Genomic DNA, 12,073 nt, shown 5'->3' with positions numbered 1-12,073 from the left:
TATCGGAGAGGGACTATAGTTTTCAGTGGCGTTCGTCCGTTTGTTCGTCCGGATGATTCCCGGATAACCGTCCATTACTTTTTTCTGAAATTTTGCCACAAGTTGTACTCCAATACATAGATGTGCACAGCATCGAGTTTTTTTTTTTAAGAAAACTCTCGTTGCTCCCCCAGGGGCTGAAAAGGGGTCAAAAATGCCCAAAATGGCAAAAATGACACTTTTGGCCCCATAACTTTTTTCCCGTCCATTAGATTTTACTGAAACTTGTCCAAAATGTGAAGGCAATTGTTGCAAATGTAAATTCAGTATCGCTGACCCTGGCAAAACTCTGGTTTGCGCCCCCCGGGAACTTTTAGGGCTAAAAACCACCCCTTTTTTAGGCTCTTTTTTTCATATTTGTCTAAAATGTGATTATGTATCTCTATTTAGTGTTTTTTTATGGTGCTGAACTCAAATTTACATGTCTTAAGGCCTGAAACATAGCCGTTTGTCCATTTTTACAAGTAATCAGCTCCCCCATGGGGGCAAAAGAGGTAAAAAAAAAAATACCTCAAAATGACTCTAAATAGACAAAATTGACATATTTTTCAGAATAACTTTTCATCCATTCATTAGATTTTTCTGAAACTTGGCAAAACCATGGGCATACCTGATATACACCTGATGGAAGTATCACTGACCCTGGGAAAAATCAGAGTCACAAGCCCTGGAGGTTTTAGGGCTAATATTGGGTGTGGAGCAAAAGTTGAACTTAGTCATTTTTCTGAAAACTTTTGAAAATTTTTTTTTCACTCAAAATTGTTTTTTTATCAGTTATGTATCACTTTTTTTATCACTTTATTCGATCCCCCCTCCTCACATAGAGGGGGACCATGCATGCACGGCTTGTTATATTTGTCAATACCGATTGCCGAGTGAGGGAGCAGCAAACATACCGACAAAACCCAACACTTTTATATTCTACTTTTCATTTAATTAGCAATAATGTTTGATATTATTTTTCTGGGCAAAATATTTCTTTAATTTTAGACAATTCTTTCGCTACTTTGAAAATAAACTGCATTCTTCTAAAGGTTACCTAGCGAATTTTCGCAAAGTTTCAATTTTTGTTTTGTTTATTTTACGCATATAAAATAAGTTTAGATCTTCTTTAGTTTTACTAATAGTTTAAAAGAAAGAAATATTTATGATCGGTACAAACAATTGAAAATGAACTTTTTAAAAATATTAAAAGAATCGATTTGGGAATCGGAAATTAGGCACAAATTTTTCCGATTTCAATACCGATTCCGATACCCCCAAAATTACCGATTTATCCGATTCCCGATTCCGATTAATCGACACAACACTAATATAAAACGATTAGGAATTTAAAATAGACGGTCAGTTTCACAAATAAATATAACGTAACATGAGCTGTAGTGTGTTACCAATTTTAAATTATGTGCGCTTATTGGGGATAGGGTGTCTACTTTTTAAGCGATTACACATGGTTTTACAACGTTGCAAACCGAACTTAATTTAGTGGGAAACACTTTAGTTAATATCCATAAAGAATTAGGATGGCCAGAAATGATGATCATTTTACGTTAAATTTATATTCGAAACTGATCTTACACTCTAAATTCTAAATGATCGCTTTTCTTTCCGCCAATTAAAAAAAATGTTCTAACACGTAATCTATGAAAGTAATATTTCATTTTGGAATAGGGATTTAGCTGCGAGAGAAAGCACAGAAAGCTCACGCAATCTCACGTTAAAAATGGTTTTCATAATAGTAATATTATTATTTAGAAATTCGTTCGTAACAATGAGATGTGGCTTTGCTAAGTGGCGTTGTTAAATATATTGTTCTTACATCGTTTTCTTATTTTGCCTACCAATCTTCGAATATTTTCCACTATTCATGTAAGTAGCATGTTATACAGTAAATACGAACTGGTACAATATAGCTTTGTTTTAAAATCAAAATAAATGTTTTGTTGTGTTACAATTTTTAATCAATTACAAGGCAAACATTTGAGATAAAATATACGCGGACATTAACCAGGGGTTTATGTAATAATTTGAAAATTTACGAAAAAACAAACAAAAAAAATCTCTAATTAAATATGTATAAATTTTACAAGAATCGGAATCGGAATCGGGAATCGGATCGGAATCGGAAATTTTGAACGGAATCGGAATCGGGAAAAATTTTGGCATCGTCCCATCACTAATATATACATACATATACACATATATACATACATAGATACATATATAGATACATATATAGATACACATATAGATACATATATAGATACACATATACATACATATATAGATACACATATACATACATATATAGATACACATATACATACATATATAGATACACATATACATACATATATAGATACATACATACATACATACATACATAATGATTGTAACGTCTTGTCAGACGAGAGCCACTCTCTCAATCACTAAAATCCATGTGCCCGAATATGACTGTTTAGCCCTGCCAGTGACTGGCACACCCTCAAGCAGACATGACACTGAAAACGTTCACTGATTTGTATGAAACTAACAGCAGCAGAACCTGTATTAACGTGGGCTTTCATGTGATTAACAAAACCTGCCTTAGACAACAGAGCCCGATCACACACCTTACAAATCCAGAGATCTCCACGGTTGGGCGGCAAGGTTTGGCATTTACTACATGCTCTCTTAAGCTTCGCTCGGTCTATTTTGGCTGCTTCAAAGTGTTCTGCACCCCTGTATATCAGTGTCCTCCACTGCTCGCGATCATATGCTAGTGACTCCCAACTGTCAACAGGAATATGAAAGCTCACCAGACTCTCCTTGATGCTATCACGAAACATTTTTTGGGCTTGTGCTGGGATCTTTTTCCAAGAAAGAGCTCACCATAGAACAATTGTTTTGGGAGTCGATAGTCTTCAAACTGGATGAGATGACCCGCCCAACGCAACTGGTTCTTAATAACAATGGTAGGAATACTGGTTGTTTTGGCCTTTTTTAAGACATATGTATCAGGGACAAGCTATACCACTTTAAACCAAGAATGTGTCTAAGGAACCTCTCAAGCAATTCTATATGTGACCGGTACAAGGTCCAAGTTTCAGATGCGTAGAGTAGGGATGGTACTACACATGCTTGATATACTAAAATTTTAGTTGTCAGAGTTAGATCACCATCAGACCAGACTATCTTGTAACCTTCCAAAAGTATCAGATGCCTTGCTGATTCTCTGTCTTATTTCCGCATTAAGAGTGCCATCATTTGATAAGGCACTCCCAAGGTAGACAAAATTTTTTACGACTTCAAGGCGCTTTCCACAGACGAAGATATCAGGTTCCACATACAGATCATCAGGATCGGGAGTGTACATGACTTTAGTTTTCTTAATGCTAACTGTCATTCCTAAGCAGGTACAAGCATTTGTAAAGAGATCCATCACTAGTTGCATATCTACTGGGGAGTGTGTTACCAGATCAGCATCATCAGCATACAACAGTTCCCTAACAAGTCCATCACTAACAAGTGTTTTGGCTTGGAATCTTCTGAGGTTGAACACCTTTCCAGTCATTCGGAATCTAATAGAAACACCCATATCACAATCGTGGAAACCATACCAAAGCACAGCAGTCAAATAAAGTGAAAACAATGTTGGTGCAGCTATATCACCCTGCTTTACACCATTATCAATGGGGAGTTCTTCCGAAAGGCGACCATTGAAGTTGACGCGACCTCTCATACTATGATGAAGTTGCTTGAACTTGTCTGTAAAAGCAGGTGTACAGCCAAATTTTTCCAGCACTTTCCAGAGAGCCTCAAGGTTGACTATGTCAAACGCCTTGGTTAAGTCTACAAACACTTGGCAAAGAGGCATACGCTGTTCGATACATTTCTCCAAGAGCTGTCTAGCAGAAAACACCATATCCACAGTTCCTTGCCCACCTCTAAATCCAGACTGGGATTCCGGAAGGATATTAGGACATACATACTTTTCCAATCGGTTTAGCAAAAGCCATGCAAACACCTTTCCAACTGCACTCAGCAGTGAGATACCTCAATAATTTTCACAATCAGACCTTGTACCCTTTCCTTTGTACAACATAACCAAGATGGCATCTACCCAATCTTGGGCAACCGGGTCACCCTGCCATACTGACAGTATCAAAGAGTGGACCACACAATGTACATTGACACCACCATGTATCAACAGCTCAACAGGGATGCCATCCAACCCAGGGGCTTTGTTCGAGTTTATCTGTTTTATGCAGTCAACTGTTTCCGCAAGAGTCGGTTCAACATCAAGTTCCAGACAAAAGGAACATTAAGGGATACTTTCTATTTCAGCAACATCAACATTGGATGGGTTATGAAAAAGATCATGAAAGTGTTCATGCCATCGATGCATAATTTCATCTGAGGTTTTCAGAAAGGTTTTCCCGTCCTTCGCCAGGAGTGGTGTAGTTGAAGAGGATTTCGGACCATAAGCCTGATGAAGCAGAGTGTAGAATGTCTTGACATCTCTATGATCGTAGGCAGTCTGTATCTCCCTGGAGAGGTCAGACCACCATTTGTTTTTTATTTGGCGCACACAACACTGAACCTCTCTCCGAACAGAAGAAAAGTGGGCAGCGAGCGCTGGCTCGTTCAGAGGTGAAGAGTTGAGAAGTTTCAAATAAGCTTTCCGCTTTCTATCAATTTGAGGCTTAATTTGATTTTAATTATCAGCAAACCAATCTCTATGTCTGGGAACCTTCAACCCAAGAGCTTAAACACTTTTTTGGTATATTGTATCTCTTACTGTCTCCCAGTCACAATCTGAGAAATCCACCTGGTTGAAAGCAGATTTCAAGGAACTTCGTACGACTGGATCCTTCAATTTGGAAACATCAATACATTTAGGCACTTTGACACCATTGAAACGGCTTTTTTTGCGAACTGTAATTCTCAGTTTAGCTCTGACCATTAAATGATCAGTACCACAGTCAGCACTACGCATTACTCTAACTTCGCAAAAATTTCCAACACCACCACGTCTACACAGTATGTAATCAAACAAATGGCCATGTTTAGATTGGGGATGGAACCAGGTCTCCTTGTTTTTCTGGTGGGAAAAAGTGTTGGTGATAACAAGATTTAGTTCACTGCAGAGATGGAGAAGCAGCATACCATTTGAATTGACTCTACTTATGCCACATGGACCCAATGGAGATCAAGTCTCATTGTCTGATCCAACCCATGCATTGAAGTCACCAAGAACCACCAAACTCTCAGCACTTGGCAAACCGGTGATAATAGATCTAAGCATATGATAAAAGGAAGTAATATCGTCTTCAGGCGAAGTAAGAGTCATCGCATAGACAGAAAGAACATTCATATAACGACCAGCAGCAAGGGGCATTCTCAATGTCATTGCACGGTCATTTATGCCTACTGGCTGTTCGATCTTGTCAATTAAGGAGTTCTTAACTGCAAAACCAACACTAGCCTCATGCCTTTCCTTTTCAGCTCTACCAGACCAGAAGACTGCGAAACGTGTCTCAGAGAATGCAGCAATGTCTATATTGTATCTTTGCAATTCCTTAGTCAAAATTGCAGTCTTCCGTTCTAGTCTTTTACCATTGTCAATGAGTGTTCTCACATTCCAGAAACAGAGCTGGAGTGGGTGTCGTTTAGCATAATATCTTCTGTTCCTGTTACTATCGACAGCCATCGCCAATAGGACATTTTTCTTTTTTTTTTCTTTTTTTTTTTTTTGACTAATGTCTGAGGAAGTATCTGTACAAAGATGTTATTCCAGAGATTTAGCTTTGTACGATAGCAAGTCTCTCTCTCTCTCGGTTCAAAATGTTGATATCCAGCAACAAGCAAGAGCAAGATAGCCAGCAACAAATCAAACTGCAGACCAGCTTAATGCAGGTACTGGTCTTCCGTTTTATGTATGTATGTATATATATATATATATATATATATATATATATATATATATATATACATACATATATCTACAGGGGGGGGCACTTTTTTCGCAGATATTTTTGAAAGTTATCCTCTCCTTTAGATTGTCTAGCCTTAATTTAAAAAAATGTTTCCGGTTTGGCGGTGGTCGTAACAGCATAAACGTTAGGTTTTACCCCGTTCTTTTCCTCCTTTGCGGTACGGGTTCGAGCCTGCCTTCCTACTACCACTTTTTTTTATTTTTGCTCAACATACACATCCAAACACCCGGGCAACGCCGGGTTGAAATGGTAGTATATTCCGGGGTTCGAATCGTTCGACTGGTGTTAATCGTGACACCCTGCACTGAAGATTCCCGAAAGGATGAAACACTTGTGTCTGTAGGTATTTAATTATTATAGTAAAAAAATAATTATGACAGCCCCTTTAAGAAATTCGTTTCTTATCGTTGAGCACTTTCAGTTGAATTAAAGTCAGTCAATTTAGCTCTTATGCATAGATCATCGTATAATGATTAGATCACTGTCTGACTGACGTAAATGAACATTTAAAAATTAAGATGTTTAAAATTCAACGTTATCCTACGCGGTTAATGGTAGCCGAATGGATACAGTCTCCGCTAATCGAGTCAGAGATGTCTCGTGTTCCGGGGTTCGAATCGTTCGACTGGTGTTAATCGTCACATACTGCACTGAAGATTCCCGAAAGGATGAAACACTAGTGTCTGTAGGTATTTAATTATTATAATAAAAAAATAATTATATATATATATATATATATATATATATATATATATATATATATATATATATATATATATATTATTTTGAGCTTTGTTGAATTTCAACCTGAAAATTGTTACTTGAAAGTGCAGAATATGTAACACTGGATTATCTGTCCAAATCAGACCTCAATTCGTGAATTTAAAACAGTTATGCTGTGTTGTTTATTTGATTAGCGTCACAAACTCTTAAAGTAAAAAATGTATGTTGCTGTTATTACTGCTAAACTAGACTTGCTAGCCAATCACATGGAGATAGTAAGGGCACTGGTGTCCCTTAATTCTATGGGTTGATATCAGGAAGGGCATCTGGCCTATAGAAAGTCTTTGCCTTAAATAAAGAATTGACTTCCAAAGAAAATTGGTCACATTTCAGGCTATGCAGTGTAAATTTTGTAAACTTGCATAAAATGTCTGGTAAGATTGTTAAGTTTCTTGACAAAATGAGGTATAAACGTTTTTATGTTCCAGAAATTCGTTGGAGATGTAAATCTGCTAGAATGATTGTGGAAAAGAATGCAAGATATAAGCTGTATAAGATTGGAAAGAAAAAGTTACCAGGTATTATTTTTTGGTATTTTTATTGCAAAGACATAGGTAGAAAAAGTGATTTAAGTTAAATGGGCATATGAATCTGATGAATTGACAATAGGTGAGAAAATTTTTTCAGTTATCTATGAAATCTATAAACAAGATGATGCAGTGCTAGTAAAAGCTTGATCAAACAGAAGCAGTAATAAATGATGGATCAAGACTGTGACAATAGCAAGTACGAAAACTGATAGCATGCCTCACTATGTAAAAGGGCTTGTCTGTCTTCAAATAAACAATTTTTAGAAAAGCAAGACTGTAATGGCAATATGTGTCAGTGAAGAATGATGAGAACAATCCACCGATTTGATGATGGTCTTGCTTATTTAAGCAATGAAGTGACAGTGGTTAGTATTAAGTAAGAACAATGAAGCAGGCATGATAGGAACTTTATTCAGGAGAGCACCAGCCCAGTAACCACTATATCCGGTTCCAGGCAAGCAGAGGTGGATATTATCCGTAGTACTATAACAAGTGACAGCAGCAGTGGTCAGCAATACTTAATACAACCACAAAAAGAATAAGCAATAAGTTTTGCTGCATCTTATAAGAAGCCATAGACAAACGAGACCACCCCATAGCTTCTGCATGTGTGATAAGGACATTACGGGTGGGAGTGTAGTAGATTAAAGTCTAACCCTACCTCCATGGCGTAAGCAGACAGTATAGAATCGCCTATGTTGTGAATAATGTCTACACTGTGATAAAAGCAGGCGGGCTCACTTCAAACCAGATTTTACAAACAATTATGGTGCTTCTCCATTATTACAGTGAAATTCAGAAATTCAAAATATTGATTTTCAAGTAAAACCAACTTAATATGTCGCAGTAATAAACATATCCAAAAATTCTGAAAAAACGATAAGGTAGAAGATTAATTAATGAAAACAGTTTTGAAGACAATTAGTGAAAATTGAGTTTTGCTAAATTCGCCTAAGAAGTCAGAAAATAATTACCTCCTTTTTTACCATGGGAACTGTCTAGATTATTTTTTAATGCAAAATTCCATTTTCGCTAATTCTCACAAAAACTATTTTCGTTAATAATCAATTTTCTACTTTGTTTTTCGTAATTTTTAGATATGTTAATTACTGTGACATGACAAGTGGATACTTTTCGTTTTACTTGAAATTCAGTATTTTGATTTATTCTTAACATGGGGAGAGGAGCTTGGCTGACTATTCTGTACTTTCACTCGCCGGTAAAACTTGTGGAGAACGTTCCATTTTACAGTTGTTTTAAAAATGGAACGGAAATTTAAATTTCATTCTGTTTTAAATTTTTAAATTGCACATGCACCTAAAAAAATCCAAAGTAATCGAAAGTATAACATTTAACAATCGTACATTTTATTTTTATTTTATATATAAAAAAAATCTTTTTTTTATAAAAATATAATTTTGACAAAAAACGAAATAATTTAATTTTGAAACTAAAAAAGTCAATTTGGTATACCTTTTTTTTTTTTTTTTTTTTTACATAGCTAAGTCCAACTCACCGTTCACATTGGAAATATCGACTTTAAAGGTTTTCATGTATGCTTGCAACGAATAAGTACTCCCCCAACCTCCCTATATTAAGAATGGCTTTCGGAATAGACACCCCTCAACCTCTCTATGTTAAGAATGACTTTCAGAAGACATCCCCAACCTCCCCATGTTAAGAACGGCTTTCGGAATAGACACCCTCAATTTCCCCAATGTTAAGAACGGCTTTCGAAATTTGGCACTTCAGATATATGATCGTTTTGGGGCAATACTCCATGTTCAAATGAGAAACCTCCTACTTCAATCATGTTCCCAAAATTTTACTATTGCATACAAATTTTTATACAGTGTAACCCGTATATAAGAGACCCGAATATAAAATAAATTTGTCTGGTCCCAAATTCCTGCGTTAATGTACACGCTAACCCGGATATAAGAGCGCTGTAGGGACCAGATTATGAGTCTCTTATATTCGGGTTACGCTGTATTTGCAACTTGTGCAGTTGTGCACATATTGATGGTCGTGCTTCGTGCTATACATTTTTGTTTAACTTAATTTTTATCAATTACTTTTGCTTTTAGGGGCGCATGCGCAAGTTAAAAAAAAAACCCAAAACAACAAGATTAATGCGGAACGAAATTTAAATTTCCGTTCCGTCTTTTAAACAACCGTAAAACAGAGCGTTCTCCGCAAGTTTTACACACCTACGAATTTAATAAACTAAAGCTACTGTAAAAATTGAATTTAACTTGTAAACCCTATAATAGCACTGTTCGTAAAATTGCTAAAGCACCGAAATTTTAATAAGCGTAAGAAATGTCGGAACATTAGTACACATCTGTCGTTTGCTGACTCTATTAGGAGGAAGGATAAAATAACATACAAAACTTTCTTTCAATCTCTACCATTCTAGTTTACCTTCAACTAGATAATTACTGCCAAGTAAATTATTGGGTACCACTTTCAAAACTGAATTTTATAAAATGCAAAAAAAAAAAAAAAAAAAAAAAAATGTAATATGTTGTGTTGGGTACAGGAAGGTGTAGGTTTCCTTATTCAATCCTGAACAACGCGGAGTCTTCTTGCGAATAAAATAATAAAGTCAAAAGAAATGTTTATGAAAGAATAAACACGAGGAAAAGTTTTGTGTGTTAGTGTTTTGGGGTTTATCGAACTTACCTCAGGTTTTCAAATCACGTAATTGTCGCCCTTCCATCAACCGGTGTAAAAGAAGAAAGTCCCTTAATATTTAAGTTCTCGCTTCGACAATATTACTTTAATTTTAGCAATAATTTAAGACATTTTTTTACAGATATAACATTGTATATAATAGTCTAATCTTTTCTGTGAAAACTGTGTTACAATTACTTTAAAAATGGCTGGTGTCTTTTTTTAATATTCAACGATAAAAATATGTTGAGTCGATGACCACCTCAACCACGTGTTCACTGTTTATTCGTGACTCTTATTCATTTTCACCGTTGGCGTTACGTCGCCTTACTCAGTAAGTTTTTATTTGTATTTATACGGTTTATATTTTGATTTGAATAATTCTTAAAATGATTATCCAGCTAAATCTGCTTATTAACAATAAACTTATACTGTTGTTTTCGGATAATGTCTTCAACTTCTTGATTGACGTGACTAATTTCCAATTCTATGCTCATTTTATTTCACACGTGCTATTTAAGAAACATGTTTTTTTTTTGTTGTTTTTTTTATAACAGAATTAAAATTATCATAATCTATGTATTAATACCGTAGTACCTTTAACGTACTTACGTTCGTCACAGTGTCCAGATTCATTCAATTGGGAGATCCTATTTATTAAAAATAGAATACAAGATAGCATACTAAGGTACGGGCAGGGGGACCTAGTTTTGAAAGCCGATTTATCATAATTTTTTTGTAGGTTTCTGAATACTTTTTGATTGTATTTGAAAGATTAAGGACTAAACTTAATTTTCAAAAGGAAAAAAATATCTGTCCACATGAACAAAAAAAAAGTTATGAAAAATGTTTTCACGGCGAGTTACTCGAATTTCTAACAGTATTACTAAATTTTGAAGTTAAATAAATTCATTGTAAAAATCCTTTAAAAGATAAATATTAGTAAAGTCCTAAGATATTGAATTAAATAATAAAAAAATAAAACAAATCCCTTGTTTGTACAAAAAACACATTAATTAGCCCCAAAACCGAGTGATTTTGCCGTTCGCTAGGTATCCCCAAAACAATGTGAAAAACGTGACGTCAGACTTGTGTTAACTATATGAATTATGGAAAAGCAGAAGCGACTTAATGCTTTTTAAAACCTTTGTTTATCTTCTTCAAACTGCAACTAATAATTAATCTTTGTTATAATTTTGTTAGGTTTTAAGATTTACACAGTTTAATGATTACTGAATGTTCTTTTGCTTACTTACGGGTTTCCATGTTTTGTTCGGTAAAAAGAGACGAACAAAATATGAGGGGAGGGGCTACAAACACATAGATTCGAAAAAGTTGTCAAAAAAAACAAATATATAACAAATAAATGTTATCAAAGGCAAGATAAGTTACTTTTCTACCAAACTGGATATAATTTTTGTGTTTTTATTCAATTTAACATGTTTATTCAGCTTGAAAAACATGCAGTGTTTACCGATTGGAAAATTCAAAATGGCGGCCGACTCTCTCTTAAACACGGTAAGTTCGGGAAAAGGTCTTATAAATAATAAACTAGACAAAATACTGTTAGAAATTCGCTCAATATATATTACCGTGACATAGGTTGACATATATTCGGTGTTTTTTTTTTTAATAGTATTTTGTCTAGTTTATTATTTATAAGACCTTTTCCCGAACTTACCCTGTTTAAGAGAGAGTCGGCCGCCATTTTGAATTTTCCAATACATCGGTAAACACTGCATGTTTTTCGAGCTGAATAAATATGTTACATTGAATAAAAACACAAAAAATATATCCAGTTTGGTAGAAAAGTAATTTATCTTGCCTTTGATAACATTTATTTGTTATATATTTGTTTTTTGACAACTTTTTCGAATCTATGTGTTCAGTAAATATATTTTGTTCGAATTTCGAAAAAATAAATGGGGGGGGGGGTCACGCACTATGTATGTCAGAAATTTCGTGAAAATAGTGAATAATTCCACTCCATCTTTCCAAGCTTATAACTCCTCGAAAAATGTAAATTCAAGCCCTAATTTTTTTTTTTCAATTAAAGGAACAAGGACC

At 35.1% G+C, this 12,073-nt stretch overlaps 2 protein-coding genes across 4 annotated transcripts in view; one reads left to right on the top strand and one right to left on the bottom strand.

Moving 5' to 3' along the window:
* Positions 1 to 12,073, bottom strand: part of LOC145249651 (nucleolar protein 8-like) — a 150,507-nt gene that overhangs the window by 41,551 nt on the left and 96,883 nt on the right. Inside the window, exon 1 of one of the 2 annotated variants that reach the window (XM_080111418.1) lies at positions 10,016 to 10,153. The exons of the other annotated variant lie outside the window; for it this stretch is intronic. The gene's annotated coding sequence lies outside the window, so the exon portion shown is untranslated. Of the gene's footprint in view, positions 1 to 10,015; positions 10,154 to 12,073 lie in introns of those variants that run through there. 2 annotated transcript variants of the gene reach the window in all.
* LOC145249648 (nucleolar protein 8-like) overlaps positions 10,088 to 12,073 on the top strand; it is a 52,555-nt gene continuing 50,569 nt past the window's right edge. The window contains exon 1 of one of the 2 annotated variants that reach the window (XM_080111414.1): positions 10,088 to 10,340. The gene's annotated coding sequence lies outside the window, so the exon portion shown is untranslated. The remainder of the gene's footprint in view (positions 10,341 to 12,073) is intronic. The other variant, XM_080111415.1, reaches the window with a different exon arrangement.

The sequence above is a fragment of the Euprymna scolopes genome, chromosome 28 (genome assembly GCF_053919585.1).
Source record: "Euprymna scolopes isolate OS-2025 chromosome 28, ASM5391958v1, whole genome shotgun sequence".
Lineage (NCBI taxonomy): Eukaryota > Metazoa > Mollusca > Cephalopoda > Sepiida > Sepiolidae > Euprymna > Euprymna scolopes.
This window is presented reverse-complemented; position numbering and strand designations above follow the sequence as displayed.